Source organism: Piliocolobus tephrosceles, chromosome 11, assembly GCF_002776525.5.
Source record: "Piliocolobus tephrosceles isolate RC106 chromosome 11, ASM277652v3, whole genome shotgun sequence".
NCBI classification, from domain to species: Eukaryota; Metazoa; Chordata; class Mammalia; order Primates; family Cercopithecidae; genus Piliocolobus; species Piliocolobus tephrosceles.
Window position 1 is genome coordinate 60,264,139 of NC_045444.1, and position 18,003 is coordinate 60,282,141.

The following is an 18,003-nucleotide window of genomic DNA, read 5'->3' on the forward strand; positions in this document are numbered from 1 at the left end:
TTAGAGATGGGGTCTAACTATGTTGCCCAGGCTGAACTCAAATTCCTGGGCTCAAGTGATCCTCCTATGTCAACCTCCTGGATAGCTGGGACTACAGGCATGCACCACCATGCCTGGCTTAAAAGATATCTTAATATACAATTTTAGGCTTTTCCGCGCTACCTAAAGAGGGGTCCATACGGCATTATTGTGGATTCCCATCGTAACTTAAAGTGAAACTTCCACAATGTCCGGAGCCCTTGATGTCCTGCAAATGAAGGAGGAGGATGTCCTTAAGTTCCTTGCAGCAGGAATCCACTTAGGTGGCACCAATCTTGACTTCCAGATGGAACAATACATCTATAAAAGGAAAAGTGATGGCATCTACATCATAAATCTGAAGAGGACCTGGGAGAAGCTTCTGCTGGCAGCTCGTACCATTGTTGCCATTGAAAACCCTGCTGATGTCAGTGTTATATCTTCCAGGAATACTGGCCAGAGGGCCGTGCTGAAGTTTGCTGCTGCCACTGGAGCCACTCCAATTGCTGGCCACTTCACTCCTGGAACCTTCACTAACCAGATCCAGGCAGCCTTCCGGGAGCCACGGCCTCTTGTGGTTACTGACCCCAGGGCTGACCACCAGCCTCTCATGGAGGCATCTTATGTTAACCTACCTACCATTGCTCTGTGTGACACAGATTGTCCTCTGCACTATGTGGACATTGCCATTCCACGCAACAACAAGGGAGCTCACTCAGTGGGTTTGATGTGGTGGATGCTGGCTCAGGAAGTTCTGCACATGCATGGCACCATTTCCTGTGAACACCTGAGGGAGGTCATGCCTGACCTCTACTTCTACAGAGATCCTGAAGAGATTGAAAAAGAAGAGCAGGCTGCTGCTGAAAAGGCAGTGACCAAGGAGGAATTTCAGGGTGAACAGACTGTGCCAGCTCCTGAGTTCTCCGCTACTCAGCCTGAGGGTGCAGACGGGTCTGAAGGTGGCAGGTGCCCTCTGTGCCTATTCAGCAGCTCCCTACTGAAGACTGGAGTGCTCAGCCTGCCACGGGAGACTGGTGTGCAGCTCCCACTGCTGAGGTCACTGAATGGGTAGGAGCAACCACTGACTGATCTTAAGCTGTTCTTGCATGGGCTCTTAAGTAACATGGAAAAACGGTTGATGGAAAATAAACATCATTTTCTAAAAAAAAAAATTTAGGTGGACAGCTTTTTCTTTTTAAGTACTTTAAAGATGTTGTTCCACTATTTTCTTTTGTTTACCTTGTCTCTAACAAGAAATGTTCTGTCATCATTATCTCCATTCTTCTGTACACATCATATCTTCTTTCTCCTCTGGCTGCTTTTTCCTTTTCCTTTTTTTTTTTTTTTTTTTTTTTTTTGAGATGGAGTCTCACTCTGCCACCCAGGCTGGAGTGCAGTGGCGCGATCTCGGCTCACTGCAACCTCCGCCTCCCGGGTTCAAGCAATTCTTGTGCCTCAGCCTCCCAAGTAACTGGGATTACAGGCGCCCACCATCATACCCAGCTAATTTTTGCATTTTTGGTAAAGACAGGGTTTCACCCCGTTGGTCAGGTTGGTCTTGAACTCCTTACCTCGGTTCATCTGCCCACCTCAGCCTCCCAAAGTGCTAGGATTACAGGTGTGAGCCACCGCACCCAGCCCTCTGGCTGCTTTTAATATTTTTTATTTATAATTTATTTTAAGTGACTTGATTATGATTTTGCCTTGGTGTAGTTTTCTTCACATTTCGTGTGCTTGTGGTTTGTTAAGCTTCTTGGATCTGTTGGTTTATAGCTTTTATCAAATTTGTAAATGTCATGGCTTTTATTTCTTTCGAGATTTTTTCCGTCACCCCTTTTCTTCAGGACTCCAACAACATATATGTTAGGCCACTTGACGTTGTCCCACAGTTTACTGATGATCTGTTTCTTTTTTCTTATACCCCAGACATATTTTGAGTTTCATTTTGCATGGCTTATATTGCATGTTTTAAAGTTCACTCATGTTTTTCTGCAATGTCTAACCTGTTATTGATCCTATCCAGTGTATTTTTAATCTCATTGTCATTTTTATCTCCAAAAGTTCAATTTGTATCTTTTTCATATTTCCTGTGTCTTTACTTAACATATTCAATCATGCCTCTAGATCAGAGTTTCCCAACCTCAGCACTTCTGACAATTTGGGCTAGATAATTTTTTGTCGTGGGGGGCTGTTCCTGTGCATGAAGAATGTTTAGCAACATCCCTGGATTCTACCTACATTATGCCAGTGGCACCACTACCCCCAAATTGTGACAGTCAAACTGTCTCCAGACATTGCCAAATGTCACCAAGGATGGGGAATCATGCTTCTACTGACAACTATTACTCTAGATTTTCAGATATAAGGAATACATTTATAATTGCTGTTTTAATGTCCTTGTCTACTTTTTTTTTGACACAGGGTCTTACCCATGTTAGAGTGTAGTAATGCGATCTTAGCTCGCTGCAGCCTCAACCTCCTCAGGCTCAGGTCATTCTCTCACCTCAGGGACCACAGGCATGTGCCATCACACTTGGCTAATTTTTGCATTTTTTTTAGAGGTGGGGTTTCACCGTGTTGCTCAGGCTGGTCTCAAACTCCTGGGCTCAAGGGATCTGCCCGTATTATCCTCCCAAAGTACTAGAGTTACAGGTGTGAGCCACCACGTCCAGCCCTTGTCTACTAATGCTATCATCTATGTCTATTTTATGCAGTTTTGATTGATTGATTTTTTTCTCCTTATAATTTTCCTGCTTCTTTGCATGCCTTAGAGTTGTCTTTTTTTAAATTAAATGTCAGACATTATAAATTTTGCTTTGTTGGGTGCTGGATATTTTTATATACCTGTAAACATCCTTGAGCTTTGTTCTGAGATGCAACTAAGTTAACCTGGAAAAAGTTTGATCCTTTTGGTTCTTGCTTTTAAGCCTCATTAGGTGAGATCAGAGTAACATTTAATCTAGGGCTAACTTTCCCCCACTATGGAGGCAACAGCCTTCCGAGTACTCTACCCTAATACCTCATGAATTACGAGGTTTTCAAGTCTGGGTGGGGGAATTGGCACTATTCCTGGCCCCACACGAGCTTCTTATGAGTAGTTCTTTCCATGTGTCGTTTTCTCCTGTGCATGTGCTGATAAGCAGTCAGCTGAGTACGTGAGGGAGAACCTCTGGACATTTTGGTGATTCTGTCTTTCTCTGAGACCCTTTCTCCTCTCCGGTACTTTGTTCTGCAAGCTCCAACAGCTTTAGTCTTTTTGATCTTCCCCAGCTTCATCTGTTCAACTCTCAGCTCTTCTCCTTAAGTCTGGGAGGTCGCTGCATCTTGCCTGGGTTCCCCTTAACTTCTGGTGCACTGCAGCCTGGAAATTCTCCTCAGGCACTAAGCCCGGACCATCACTGGGCTCACTTGACTAGCTTCTCATTTCTCAGGGATCACTCTTCTTCACTGTGTCATGTCCAGTGCCTTAAAAACCATTGTTTCATAGATTTTGTCTTATTTTTTCAGTGATTTCAGGCCGAAAAGTAAATCTGGTCTCTGTGACTCCATCTGGGCTGGAAACAAATCTGTACCACACTTAAGTTTTTAATTTACCTGGAATTTATATGACTGTTAAATCTTCTGAGTTATTAAATTTCTGAGAATAACTGTGCTTTCACTCTGGATTGAAAAGTTTGAATGGAAATAAAATTTTACTCTTAAAATAACTTTCACTCTAAACTTTGAAGGTATATTTTCTGTTTTTGAGCATCCAATGTTGACAGGAAATCTGATGTTTGTTTGATTCTTGCTCCTTTTTTTTCCAAGAGAATTAAATTGTTTATTGATTACACATGATAATGGATGATACACAAGCTTCATTCCCATCTATAATTTTATCTGGTACCATTAATCAATTTAGATATATTGCATAGGATGTGCCAACAATTATTTTTATAACCAATAATTCCATGATTTTGCTTGGGTAATCTCTTTTAATGGTGAACTTCAGGTCACAAGAGTAACTATCAGTTCAACTACACCAAGGTTTCTGAAGACAATGGCTTCTCCACCCAAGCAGGTTGTATATAAATTCCAAATAGAACCTGGCATCACCCTGAAGGAATTCTAACTTCACACTGTTGGGGGAAATTTACCAAGATGGCTTCAGAGTAGACTAACTTTAAACAGCACATTAAAAAAAAAAAAAAAGTCATTTATTCAGCGTCATGATCAGACTATTACATTTAGCAATCAATAGCATGGGTGCAAAAAAAATACAGTCCTCGAGTTTTTTGCCCATACACATGAGTATTTGTCTAAAACATGTTTTCTTTGTAGCAGCTAGGCCCTGCCACCACTGTGCTTGACTGAGTTCACAAATCTGTTGTAACCTGTGGCTTCCCCGTCACTTCTCTGGCTCTCTTCTCCTGCTAAGCTTTGTGTCCTAATTAAAATATTCTGCCACTGCCATAGTTACTGCTGCTAGTGGAACCGCCATAGCCACCTTGGCTTCGTGGTTTGGCAGAGTATTGGCCTCCACCGCCACAGGGGCCAGAGCTTCTGTCTCCAAAGTTTCCTCCCTTCATGGGTCCAAAATTTGAAGACTGATTGTTGTAATTGCCAAAATCACTGTAGCTTCCACTACCTCCAAAATTGCTTCCATCATCGCCAAATGCATTATAGTCATCCCCACTGCCACCATATCCACCACCACCACGGCTGCCACCAAAGCCACCACGACGACTAAAGTTTCCTCCACGACCGAAGTTGCCATTCCCACCAAAACCACCTCCACGACCACCACCAAAGTTTCCAGAACCACTTCAACCTCTGTGGCTGGATGAAGCACTAGCCACCTCTTGCTTTGACAGGGCTTTCCTAGCTTTGCAGTTGTGGCCATTCACAGGATGGTATTTCTGAATGGCAGTCTTATCCACGGAGTCATAGTTGTCAAAGGTTACAGAGGCAAAGCCCCTTTTCTTGCCACTGCCTCAGTCAGTCATGATTTCAGTCACTTCATTTTTTCCGCACTGTTCAGAATAATCTCTTGGGTGATGTTCTTCAGTGTCTTCTTTAATGCCACCAACGAATATCTTCTTCATAGTTAAGTGGGCACCTGGTCTTTGAGAATCTCCTCTTGAGAGGGCTCTCTTGGTCTCCACAACTCTTCCATCCACCTTATGTGGTCTTGCATTCGTGGCTGCATCCACCTCCTCCACAGTGGCATACGTGACAAACCCACAGCCCCTGGAGCGCTTGGTGTTTGGATCTCTCCTTACCACACAGTCCCTGAGCGTTCCCTGTTGCTCAAAATGGCCCCTCAGGCTCTCATTGGTTGTTTCAAAGCTCAACCCTCCAATGAAGAGCTTCCTTAGGTGTTCGGGCTCTTTAGGAGACTCTGACTTAGACATGACGCCAGGGAGAAGAGAGACTTTAACGATAATTCTTCAGAGGCGTCTGTGATTCTTACTCCTTTGTAAGTAACTTTTTTTCTTTCTACAGGATTTTAGAATCATCTCTTATTTATAATGTTCTGAAATTTCAGTGATCTATCTAGGTAGAGGTATTTAAAAAATAGTATCTGTGATATTATGAGTTTGACAGTCTAATTTTAATTTTATAACCTATTATAAAATAAACATGTTTATTAAGATAAAAGGATTTGTCCATGCCACCTAAAATCCAGTATCACCAGTGTTATGTTTATCACCTTTTGGGAAACTTTGGATTAAAGAATAGCATTAAGAAAAATTATAATAAATTATCAGGGAAAATTCCGAATGGGTGATGACTGGGTATCGTTTCAGTGGGGGTTGTATAAGAGATCCTTTGGAATTATCTGACTATATGGAGAATTGTAGTTTTCATCACAGACTGATGGTTATATGCAACTCTGTAAGTTGTTGAAAACTTATAGTAATGCAAGACCAGGGGCAGTGGCTTACATCTGTAATCCCAGCCCTTTGGGAGGCTGAGGCAGGTGGATCACTTGAGGCCAGGAGTTCAAGATCAGCCTGGCTAACATGGTAAAACCCTGTCTCTACTAAAAATGCAAAAATTAGCCAGGCATGGTGGTACATGCTTTTAATCCCAGCTACTCGAGAGGCTGAGGCATGAGAATTGCTTGAACCCAGGAGGCGGAGGTTGCAGTGAGCCGATATGGCACCACTGCATTCCTGCCTGGACAACAGAGCAAGACTCTGTCTTAAAAAAAAAAACAAAAAAAAAACAAAAAAAAACTTTATAGTAATGCAAATGAGTCTTGTCCATAGACATGGGAATAAGCTGTGTCCAGTGAAGATGAAAGTGATGACCACTCTGTGGAAAAGATGATTCCAAGCATTATTCTATTTCTTGTAAATATTGATCAGTTTTTTCTATTGACAAATTCATTTTGGCATTCCTGGTTGCCTCTATATGTGTTTGTTCTTTTAATCCCCTTTGAACTGGTTTTAATGTATTGGTGTTTTCCTCACTAATTAGTGTGTTTAATAAAATCTTGACTTTTTACATTTTATTTTATTTTAGAGACAAAGTCTCACTCTGTCATCCAAGCTGGAGTGCAGTGGTGGGATCTTGGCTCACTGCAACCTCTGCCTCCCAGGTTCAAGTGATTCTCCTGCCTCAGCCTCCCAAGTGGCTGAGACTACATTTGCAACACCACGCCTGGCTAATTTTTGTATTTTTAGTAGAGACAAGGTTTCACCAGGTTGGCCAGGCTGGTCTCAAATTCCTGACCTTAAGTGATCCACCCCCTCAGCCTCCCAAAGTGTTGGGATTATAGGCGTGAGCCACCACACCTGGTCAAATCTTTAACTTTTTAAAATATTTGTATGACAGTCACACTTTTGCCTTATTTAAAAAAAAAAATTTTATTAGTAGCATATATTAATTATAATGTATATCATTATTATAATGTTTGAGGGGATTTGGAGAACAGACTGGCCTTTGGAACAGAGTACATTTTAGGTAAGTCCTGGCTTCTTACCAAATCCTCTATGACAAATCTAGCTGGTCATCTATTTCTATAAATAAAGTTGTATTGGCACACAGCCAAACTCATTCATTACATATTTTCTGTGTTCTACAAAAACAAAACTGAGAGTTGCAACAAAGACCATATGACCCACAGGCCAGGGAGCAGAAGCTCCCTCTACCCCTGTAGAACATTGGAACCAAAACGTGACAAAAGGGTTTTTGAGTGCCTACTGCCTCCTGTTTGGTAACAGTTGTTAATGGAACAAAGTCTGAGTGCTGCTAGAGAATGCACTGTTCCTTGGGACTGCAACAAGCAGTGATGTAATGATACTATGGCATGATTTTCCTAAAGTAACTAAAAAGAGAGCAACATTCTCCTGGAGTCTCTGGTGTTTCCCTTGTGATTTTGCAGATGACTGTGCCTTTATCTCCTCCACCATACTGAAACTCTACCACCTGTGTCGTGTTAAGTGAGTCCTTTAATTGCTCTGGGCTCAGTTTCCTCATACATAACATGAGGTTATCGGATGACTTCCCAGGTCTCTTCTGTCCTTACGAGTTTATGTCACTTTCATATACTTTTTGTTTCTTAATTTTGTTCTCACTTATCAAACATTTATTTTATATCTATTATGTTCCAGGCATTTTACCAGTCACTAGAGATACAGCAGTGAATAATGCGACATGGACTCTGGCCTTACATTAATAAAAATGACAGCAAGCACATTATCAGCAATATCTGATATCACACTATATTATAGGTTCTGAAACACTTTCACAGGCATTTTTATACTTGGCCTTCAGTACAGTGCTGTTAACTGGTTAGGCCAGGTATTATTATTTGCATTTTACATATGAAGAAACTCAAACACAGAAACATTAAATTGGCCAAGGTTACATGGTACTGATATCACCAACTAAGATTTAAAAATTTTGATCCCGATTATTTACAAAAAAGTTTGTTTACTGAAACATTTCAGGCCAGGAGTGGTAGCTCACGTCTGTAATCCCAGCACTTTGGGAGGCCGAGGCGGGCAGATTACGAGGTCAGGAGATCGAGACCATCCTGGCTAACATGGTGGAACCCCGTCTCTACTAAAAATACAAAAAATTAGCCGGGCATGGTGGCAGGCGCCTGTCCTCCCAGCTACTCGGGAGGCTGAGGCAGGAGAATGCTGTGAACCCGGGAGGCGAAGCTTGCAGTGAGCCTACGTCACGCCACTGCACTCCAGCCTGGGCGACAGAGTGAGACTCCGTCTCAAAAAAAAAACCACCAAAAAACAAAAAAGAAACATTTCAAACATACTAAAAAAATAATAGTACAATCAATCCCATGTACTCATACCCCCAATTTAAAAAAAAAAATTTTTTTTTGAGACCAGGTCTCATTCTGTCACCCAGGCTGGGGTACAGTGGAATGATCCCACAGCTCACTGCAGCCTTGACCTCCTGGGCTTAGCTGATCCTCCCACCCCAGCCTCCCAAGTAGCCAGGAACACAGGCATGCACCACCATGCCCAACTAATTTTTGTATTTTTTGTAGAGATGGGATTTTTGCCATGTTGCCCAGGTTGGTCTCGAACTCTTGGATTCAAGGGATCTGTCCATCTCGGCCTCGGAAAGTGCTAGAATTATAGGTGTGAGCCTCTGCCCCCAATCCCAAACTAGCAATGATCAAGATTTTGACTATTTTTTTTTCATCTTCCCCCTTTTTTCTTTGTAGAAGTTTTTTGTTTTTGTTTTGTTTGGGGTTGTTTGTTCGTTTGAGAGAAGGTCTTGCTCTATCACTCAGGCTGGAATATAGTGGCTTGAACACAACTCACTGCAGTCTCAACCTCCAGGGCTCAAGCAATCCTCCCACCTCAGCCTCCCCAGTAGCTTGAACTGACTAACGTGTGCCACCACGCCTGGTTAATTTTTAAATTTTTTGTGGAGACAGTGTCCCACTATGTTGCTCAGGCTGGTCTTGAACTTTAGGACTCAAGCGATCCTCCTGCCTCAGCCTTCCTAAGTGCTGGGATTACAGGCAAGAGCCATTGCCCTTGGCCTGTAGATGTATTTCAAGTAAATGCCAAAGATCATGTCATTTCACCCCTTTATCCTCAATGTAAATCTTTAAAAAGTAAGGGCATTTTCCTAACACCACCACAATGCCACTTTCACCCTTAATAACATCAAAAATAATTGTTTTGTCTCATTTAAATCTAATTCTTGATGTTCATTTGGGTAGAATAAAGTTTAAAATCATTTTGCTATTTGGTCACACACTGACTAACCAAGCATCATATAAATTTGTTTCACAACAGTTTATTGGTTCCTAGATCATCTCTCCTTTCCTAAAAGACTTATTTTGTGTCGGGGAATATTATATGTTACCTCCCCTTTTTCCTTAGTGCCTTAGTCTATTTGTGCTGCTATAACAGAACACCTGAGACTGGGGAACTTATAATAAACAGGTATATATTGTTCACAGTTCTGGAGGCTGAGAAGTCTGAGATCAAGGTGCCAGCAGTTTTGGCATCTGTTTAGGGTCCAGTCTCTGCCTCCATGATGGTGCCTTGAACTCTGCATCCTCCAGAGGAGGGGGAACCCTGTTCCTCACGTAGCAGAAGAGCAGAAGAGAGAGAGCCCACTCCTGCAAGCTCTTTTTTTATAGCAGCATTAATCCACACACAAGGGTAGAGCCCTCATGACTGAAATGCCTTCCATTCAGCCCCCACCTCTCAACACTGTTGCAATGAGGATTAAGCTTCCAGCACATAAATTTGAGGGGAACAAAAACATTCAAACCGTAGTATTTGGTTATAGATTTTTTTTAGATAGAAACACGGCCACAGGAAATAAAAACTGTACGTCCCAACCTTCCTCGCAGCTAGATATGGCTTCTGAGTAAATTCTAGTTCATGAGATGTTAACTGAATTGTTGAGTTGAGTTTCTGGGAAGTGTTTGTAAGGGTAAACGGCGTGTTTTCTTTGCCCTTTCTCCTTCCTGCTCATTAGAATAGAGAAACAGTAGCTGGACCTGAAGCATCTTGACCTATGAGGCTGTGTACTAAGAAAAATAGGTAAGACATTAAGAGAGAAGCACTCAATGAGGATGCTAAGGCATAAAAATAATACAATGCACTTTGGAGACTCGGGAAACGGTGGTAGGGGGGTGAGAAATAAAAGACTACACGTTGGGTACAGTGTACACCGCTTGGGTGATGGGTGCACCAAAATCTCAGAAATCACCATTAAGAACTTATCTATGTAGCCAAATGCCACCCATTCCCCCAAAACCTACTGAAATAAAAAATAATTTTTTAAAAATCATAGATGACACAAGCAAATGGGAAAAAAGAGGGAGAGAAAAACACTCAGATCCCTGATGATCCGCGGAGTCACCTTATCAGTTTAGAAGTAAACTTTTTTCTGCACTTCAAGCCAATGCTCTCTATTTTGGTTTCTGATTGCTTTCAAACCTGTAGCCAAACAAACCCTAACTTATACACATTACTGTATACTTCTTTCCTCATCACTCAATTATGGTAGAACTAGACACAGAGAAAGCTGGATTTGCTCTAAGCTAAGGCCTCCTCATCTAACATAACTGTTAACTGAGATGTATTCCATTAAACTTAATTTTTTTTTTTGTTTTTGGGTTTTGTTTTAGAGACAGGGTCTTGCTCTGTCACTCAGGCTGGAGTGCAGTGGGGCTATCACAGCTCACTGTACTCTGAAACTCCCGGGCTTCAGTGATTCTCCCACCTCAGCTTCCTGAGTAGCTGGGACTACAGGTGCACACCACCATATCACCCTAATTTTTAAAAAAACTTTTTTTTTTTTTTGGTGGAGATGGGATCTCACTACATAGCCCAAGCTGGTCGCGAACTCCTGGCCTCAAGTGATTCTCTTGTGATTTGCTGGGATTACAGACGTGAGCCACAGCACCCAGCCAAACTTATTGTTTTAAAATGAAAAATTGTCAACTTTCAAAATTCCTTTCCCTTGGGTCTGTCCTTGCTATATAATCAACCTCTCTTCCGCCTTCTTAATTGATTGGCTACTCAAATATTGCAGTTTCTTGGTTCTTAAAAGTAGTGTCCTGGCCAGGTGCTGTAGTTCATGCCTGTAATTCTAGCACTTTAGAAGGCTGAGGCTGATCACTTGAGCCCAGGAGTTTGAGACCAGCCTGGGCAACATGGCAAAACCCCGACTCTAAAAATATTACAAAAATTAGCTGGGCATGGTGGTACGTGCCTGTAGTCCCAGCTACTTGGGAGGCTGAGGTGGGATGATCACTTGAGCCTGGGGAGGTTAAGGGTGCAGTGAGCTGTGATCACGCCACTGCACTCCAGCTTGAGTGACAGGATGAGAACTTGTCTCAAAAAAAAAAGTAATGTTTTGTTCATACGGTTTGCAAAAAAGGATTTGGAGAAGGCTAGAAAAGACCTGAAATGTTGAATGAGTAACAATCACTGAATGCTGGAAAAAGCCCAGCCTTGTTACCTTCTCTGATCTTTGAAAATACATCAGCAATTGTAGAGCTAGTGCTGGTGAGCTACAGTGAGCTGTCACAATTGATGTAGTCATTATTAGAAGATCACAGTATATGCACAGAAGTTCAAATATTGTTAACAGGTCTACATTTAAAAGGTTTCTTATGTAATTTTACAGCTGATAAACCAACCCCTGATGACACAGTGAAATAGGACCAGGATATTAAAGCATTTAAACATAGGTTTTTAATTTATTAACCAAACATCAGGACAATTCTTCAGTCTCTTTTCATATTTAAAAAAAGGAAAAGAAAAAAATACTTGCAGTAACAAAGCATTAAGGTTTCTTTCAAAGATGCAGGCTGATTTCCAATATTCCAAACCTTTGAATTACATAATGAAATGGGTGCTAATAAAAAAGAATGTACACCTGACAGATTGAGTATTTTTTCTATGATTAATAATTCTCTATTAAAGCAATCTATTAAATTTTATTTTAAAGAGATGTGAGTGATCGAGTTATTAGATCAGCACCCTCAATTTTAGGCCAAATGAGAAACTCCTATAGATTTTAAAATTCCGAACATCTTGTGAGCTGCTGTTCATCTGCTCATGAGATGTTTAAAGAATTGCAATCCACTAAGTTGTACATGTAAAAGCAAGATATTAATTAAAACACTGGCCAGACATGGTAGCTCATGCCTGTAATCCTAGGACTTTGGGAGGCCAAGGCGGGTGGATCACTTGAGGTCAGGAGTTCGAGACCAGCCTGGCCAACATGATGAAACCCCGCCTCTACTAAAAATACAAAAATTAGCCTGATGTGGTGGTATGCACCTGTAATCTCAGCTACTCAAGCTACTCAGGAGGCTAAGGTATGAGAACTGTTTGAACCTGGGAGGTGAGGTTGCAGTGAGCCAAGATCAAGCCACTGCACTCCAACCTGGGTGATGGAGTGAGACTCTGTCTCAAAAATAATAATAATAATAAAATAAAAATAAAGAACAAAAAAAAAAAAACTCTGTAAATCTTACACTTTCAAGACATTTATGGAAAATAATTCCTAATAAAGAAGCCATAGGGGATATGTAAAATTCTTCTTTATATCTCAGTCTTTGAGGAAATACTTTAAATTTCAGCCACCATAGATGTGAAAAATAACTCTCAGATGCCTATTCTTTGCACTCTGTTAGATGCTCCCTTTATGTATTCATGCATGTTTTATTGCAGATTGTATTTTCCCAAAGTGGCTGAAATAGTATCTCTTATTCCAAGTGCTCTTTTTATAATGTGACCTTAACATTTGTCTTATGGAGAAGTGGAGTTTATGGCTTTTCTCCTTAAACTTGGGCAAACACTTGTGACTGTCTCAATAAAAGAGTACTGGAGAGTGATGCTATGTAAATTTTGAGGCTAGATCACAAAAATGCCATGTTTCATTTTGCTGTCTTGGGACACTCAATACAGGAATTCAACTGTATGCTGTAAGGAAGCCCACACTCACTCATGCAGAGACCACACGGTAGGTGTCCTGGTTAAAAACCAGCATCCTTCTTGATGTGGTGACTCATGCCTGTAATCCCAGCACTTTGGGAGGCCAAGGAGGGCAGATGACCCGAGGGCAGGAGTTTGAGACCAGCCTGGCTAACATGGTGAAACCTCATTTCTACTAAAAACGCAAAATTAGCTGGGCATGGTGACACATGCCTGTAACCCCAACTATTCAGGAGGCTGAGGCAGGAGATTTGCTTGAACCTGGGAGACAGAGGTTGCAGTGAGCTGAGATCGTGCCATTGTACTCTAGCTTGGGCAACAAGAGCAAAATTCCACCTAAAAAAAAAAAAGAAAAGCCGGCATCCTCTGCCAGATAAGTGAGTGAAGTCAAATCCAGGTGATTCCAGCCCCCAGTCGTTGAGTTACCCACAGCCTTTGACTCTTCCTGACTGAGGCTTCAGATACAGTAGAGTGAAGATTATCATCCATACCCACTGCACCCAATCTGAATTCCTGACCCAGAGAATCTGTGAGCATAATAAAGTGGTCATTTTATGCCACTAAGTTTTAGGGTAATTTGTTACACAACAATGGTAACTGGAACATACATGTTACCTACAAGCCATATTAATGACAATACTTTCAATTTCTTATAAATTTCCTCTGGATGAAACCATACAATAAGCCTCATGTATTTTCGAAGTAGTCTTCAAATGTGAAAGAAGAATAATAGCAAATGACTCTAAAGGGAAGTTACAATTCATATATTAATAGAATCACATGCCTTTTCACTGGCCGGAATTAAGACCTTTTGCCTTTCAGAATTAGGCTTTTCCTCAAAATCCATGTCCTCAAACAAATTAGTCCCACTTAATTTTTTCTTCAAATTGTTATCTTTCTGAGTAGTCTCTTTCTTGAGTTTTAAATCCTTGACTGTCAGTCTGCTGAGCTCTTTGTTTTTGTTTTTGTTTTTGTTTTCATTTTTGTTTTTGAGATGAAGTGTTGCTCTGTTGCCCAGGCTGGAGTGCAGTGGCATGACCTTGGCTCACTGAAGCCTCTGCCTCCCAGGTTCAAGCAATTTTCCCACCTTAGCCTCCTAATGAGCTGGGATTACAGGGGCACACCACCACACCCGGCTAATTTTTGTATTTTTAGTAGACAGGGTTTCACCATGTTGGCCAGGCTGGTCTTGAACTCCTGACCTCAGGTGATCCGCCCGCCTAGGCTTCCCAAAGTGCTGGGATTACGGGCATGAGCCACCGCACCCGGCCGAACTTTTCTGCTCAGACATTTCACTTTTCTCTCAAACTTAGTTGATCTCAAACCAAACCCACGTCTTCTTTGAAAATCTGAGAATAGTATAAATGGAAGTGGCTGAAGTCCCTGCCTTTTACCCTTCTGGAGGAGGACAGCAATCTTTGGGAACTAATTCAGGAAGGGACTCTGCATCTTCAGAGCTACTTCTCTTCCTCTTGCCTGTTCTGACTTCAGGACCTGGACCTACCTCAATTGCCTTTGCTGCTTGTTCTTTTGTTTCAAATTCCACAAACGCAAATCCCTTTGGATTTCCAGTAGACTTATAATGTGGTATACTTATATAAACAACATTGCCACATTTCCCAAAGGCTCTTTCAATCCAGCTGTGATTAACATTTTTGGGAAGTAACTCCTATGATAAATTAAAAGCAATATTAAATAGTTTTTCACAATCCTTATATTTTCAGAATGTCAATAAATTTTTAACTTAAAAAAAAAGAAAATCTGAATCTTCTGAGAGAGTAACAAAGCAAATGATGCAAAATGTTAAAACCTGGCGAATCTGTTAAAAGATAAACAGGAATGTTTCTTTGTAAGATTCTAGCAACTTTTCTGTAAGCTTCTAATGATATTTCAAAATAAGGAGCATGTTAAAATAGAAAAGAAAAGGGATAAGGACTGGAAACAAGAACTGAATTTACTACACAGTTCTCTAATTCTGGTAGCAATGTCTGTTGTTACTGGTGCTTAAATACTTCAGAGTAATCCTTCATTCCAGATTTCCTCAGCTCTTCTTATTAGTCAATATTAATTTGTCTTTCTTTTTTGCTATCTGTAGTTAATATTTCTATTTCTCTCTTCCCAATATCCAGTACCCCTTCTTATGCTAAAAGTGTCAAGATTTTCCTTTGGACAGCCATTCTTCTCCAGTTTTAGATCTTACGTCAGGGTGGGATTCAAGAATGAAAATGTAACCCAGGTATAGCATCTTGCAGATGGTCAACAAAGAAGCAGCAAGTTCCTTTAACAAAGTTTAAGTAGTTAAGAAAAAATCCTAACTGATCTTGCTGGTTTTGCTGTCTTTTACATTTTGCTTTTAAAAAAATGTGCTTATTAGGACTGTATATATGTGTGTGTGTACACTCACAGAGAGAGACAGGGAGAGGGAGAGAGTGCAGGGTGAGTTTACTATAGAAAAATTACATTTTCTGCAAAAAGAGTTGATTCTCTTTCTGTTTTCTTAGTTCTCACCTTGGCTCAATATATAATTCCTCAAGTCAAAATATTATACTTAGGTAGGTAGGGCAATCTAAAATAAAATCCCAAGGATGAGAACCTTCATTCTTTCAAACTTTGTTGAACTGTTATATTGCAAAGGATAACCTCCTGTTTTGGATTTTGGCTTATTTTGGTCCCCTGCAGAATGACTACATAAATGAGCCCCAGGAGGCCCATGAAAGGCGGTATGTTACTAACAGGGGCAGAACCACCCCGTACTTCTTTTGCCATTTATTGATTTACCCACACTATAGCTCCAGGTCTTAAAACCTTCTATTCAAGAGAAAGGATATGGATATTTTTATAAAATCAGTTTGTGTGTGTGTTTTAAGAAAAGAAACCTAGAACTGTCTGCATTACAAGCATGACTGTGAAAGGGATTTTGTTCAGAGGAAGTGAATATTTTCGGCAACATTCAGAGTCTAGTTGCTCCAAGAAGTCCTAATGTATATCTTTTTTGCCTTGCTGAATCTTATCTACTTCACCTCCTTAAAATGCCAACCCATGGGCTGGGTGCGTTGGCTCATGCCTGTAATCCCAGCACTTTGGGAGGCCAAGGCGGGCAGATCACGATGTCAGAAGTTCGAGATCAGCCTTACCAACACGGTGAAACTCCATCTCTACTAAAAATACAAAAGTTAGCTGGGTGTGGTGGCACGTGCCTGTAATCCCAGTACTCAGGAGGCTGAGGCAGGAGAATCGCTTGAACCCAGGAGGCAGAGGTTGCAATGAGCCAATGAGCCAAGGTCGCACCACTGCACTCCAGTGCTCCAATCTGGGCGACAGAGGAAGACTTCGTCTCAAAAAAAAAAAAAAAAAAAAAAAGCCAACCCATGGTTTATCAAATCTACAAAACTGAATGCAATGTGCATCACTCCCTTTCTTCTTCCTTTTTCTCATTAACTAGCATCATTGCCTTCTTTGGCAACTGCACAGTTAGCAGGTATTGCCAGAAAGATTCTATTATAGACTGTTGACTCTTCTGCTCCCTTTTTCCTCTTGCTAAGTTTTTTTTTTTTTTTTTTTTTTTTGAGATGGAGTCTCACTCTGTTGCCCAGGCTGGAGTGCAGTGGCATGATCTCAGCTCACTGCAGCCTCCGTCTCTCAGGTTCAAGCAATTCTCCCACCTCAGCCTCCCGAGTAGCTGGAATTACAGGCATGCCCCACCATGCCTGGCTAATTTCTGTATTTTTAGTAGAGATGGGGTTTCACCATGTTGGCCAGGTTGGTCTTTAACTCCTGACCTCAGGTGATCCGCCAACCTTGGCCTCCCAAAGTGCTCAGATTATAGGCGTGAGCCACTGCGCCTGGCCTCTTGCTAAGTTTTTAGGGACTGTTCTAATACCCTTTAATAATCTTTTTTTCTCCCCCTCTTTTTTTTTTTTTTTTTTTTTTTAATAAATGAAGCCTTTAGATTTGTTTTAGTTTTTCTTCTCACCTACAAGTTCCACTGGCAGGTTGAGGCCCTTGTATGGTATCCAGTGATAGACGTTGAATCCATCCTTACTGGTATTTGCTCCTTGGAGGTGAAAAAAATAAATGTTTTATAAAGCTCAAATTGGCCTTATCAAACAAAACATCTGCTAGATCAGTGAATGACTGGTGACAGCAGGAGACAGCAGTGCTGGCCTCTCCAATAGAAGTCACTGCAGTTAATGGAAGCTATTATGGGAAAATTCTGGCACGAAGTTTTCTTTTTCTTTTTTTTTTTTTTCTCCTTCAGACAGCTAAAATTTTTTTAAAGAAAAAATGTATTCAGTTGCTAGGGTAACTGTGGTTTCAAAACTACCATAACAAAAGCCAGATATCACATATCAAACTACGAAATTGTTAATTTGACTGGTATTTTAAAATAATTGCTTGAAAGAGATGTTTTCTCCTTAGCTATAGAGAACAGAGGGAAAGGGAGATCAGGAAAAAAAGAAGAAAAAGGGAGAAAAAAACTGATAGATTTGTTTAAGAAATGTTTTTGCCTTGCTAAATATTTGTTGGAAGTAAAAATTATTTTACGTTATGGATACATTTGCATGAAGGATTTATTTAGTCAGATTCAAAACATAAGGAGGATACTGGGTTATTCTGTTTTCAATTTCTCTTCCCGCATTTCAAGCCTTGCCTGGGTTTTAAGTGAACAGTTTTCCATGGGTACTTGGTAAAGGAACTGGTTACTTAGGGGAGTCGTGCATGTTCTGAAATCTTTTATGAGTGATTATGTTTTTTCTGTGTCTTGCTTTTCATCACTTGATTTAAAGTGAATATAATAAAGCCATTAAGTGCTTGGATTCTGGAATTGGTCATATCTTGGACTAAATTCCTTTTCTATCCCTTACTAAATTCCTTCAACCTATCTGAGTTTCTTCATTTGTAAAAAGAATAAGGCCAGGCAAAGTGGCTTACACTCAACATTTTGGGAGGCTGAGGCGGGTGGATCGCTTGAGCCCAGGAGTTTGAGACCTGCCTGAGCAACATAGTGAAACCCTGTCTCTACTAAAAGTAAACAAATAAATACATTGCT

The 18,003-nt window shown here is 40.9% G+C and overlaps 2 pseudogenes; one reads left to right on the plus strand and one right to left on the minus strand.

Annotated features, from left to right (window-relative positions):
- The first annotated feature begins 226 nt into the window (after nucleotides 1-226).
- Nucleotides 227-1,107, plus strand: LOC111522183 (annotated as a pseudogene).
- A 3,341-nt stretch (nucleotides 1,108-4,448) lies between these two features.
- LOC111522129 lies at nucleotides 4,449-5,411 on the minus strand (annotated as a pseudogene).
- Between the last annotated feature and the right edge of the window lie 12,592 nt (nucleotides 5,412-18,003).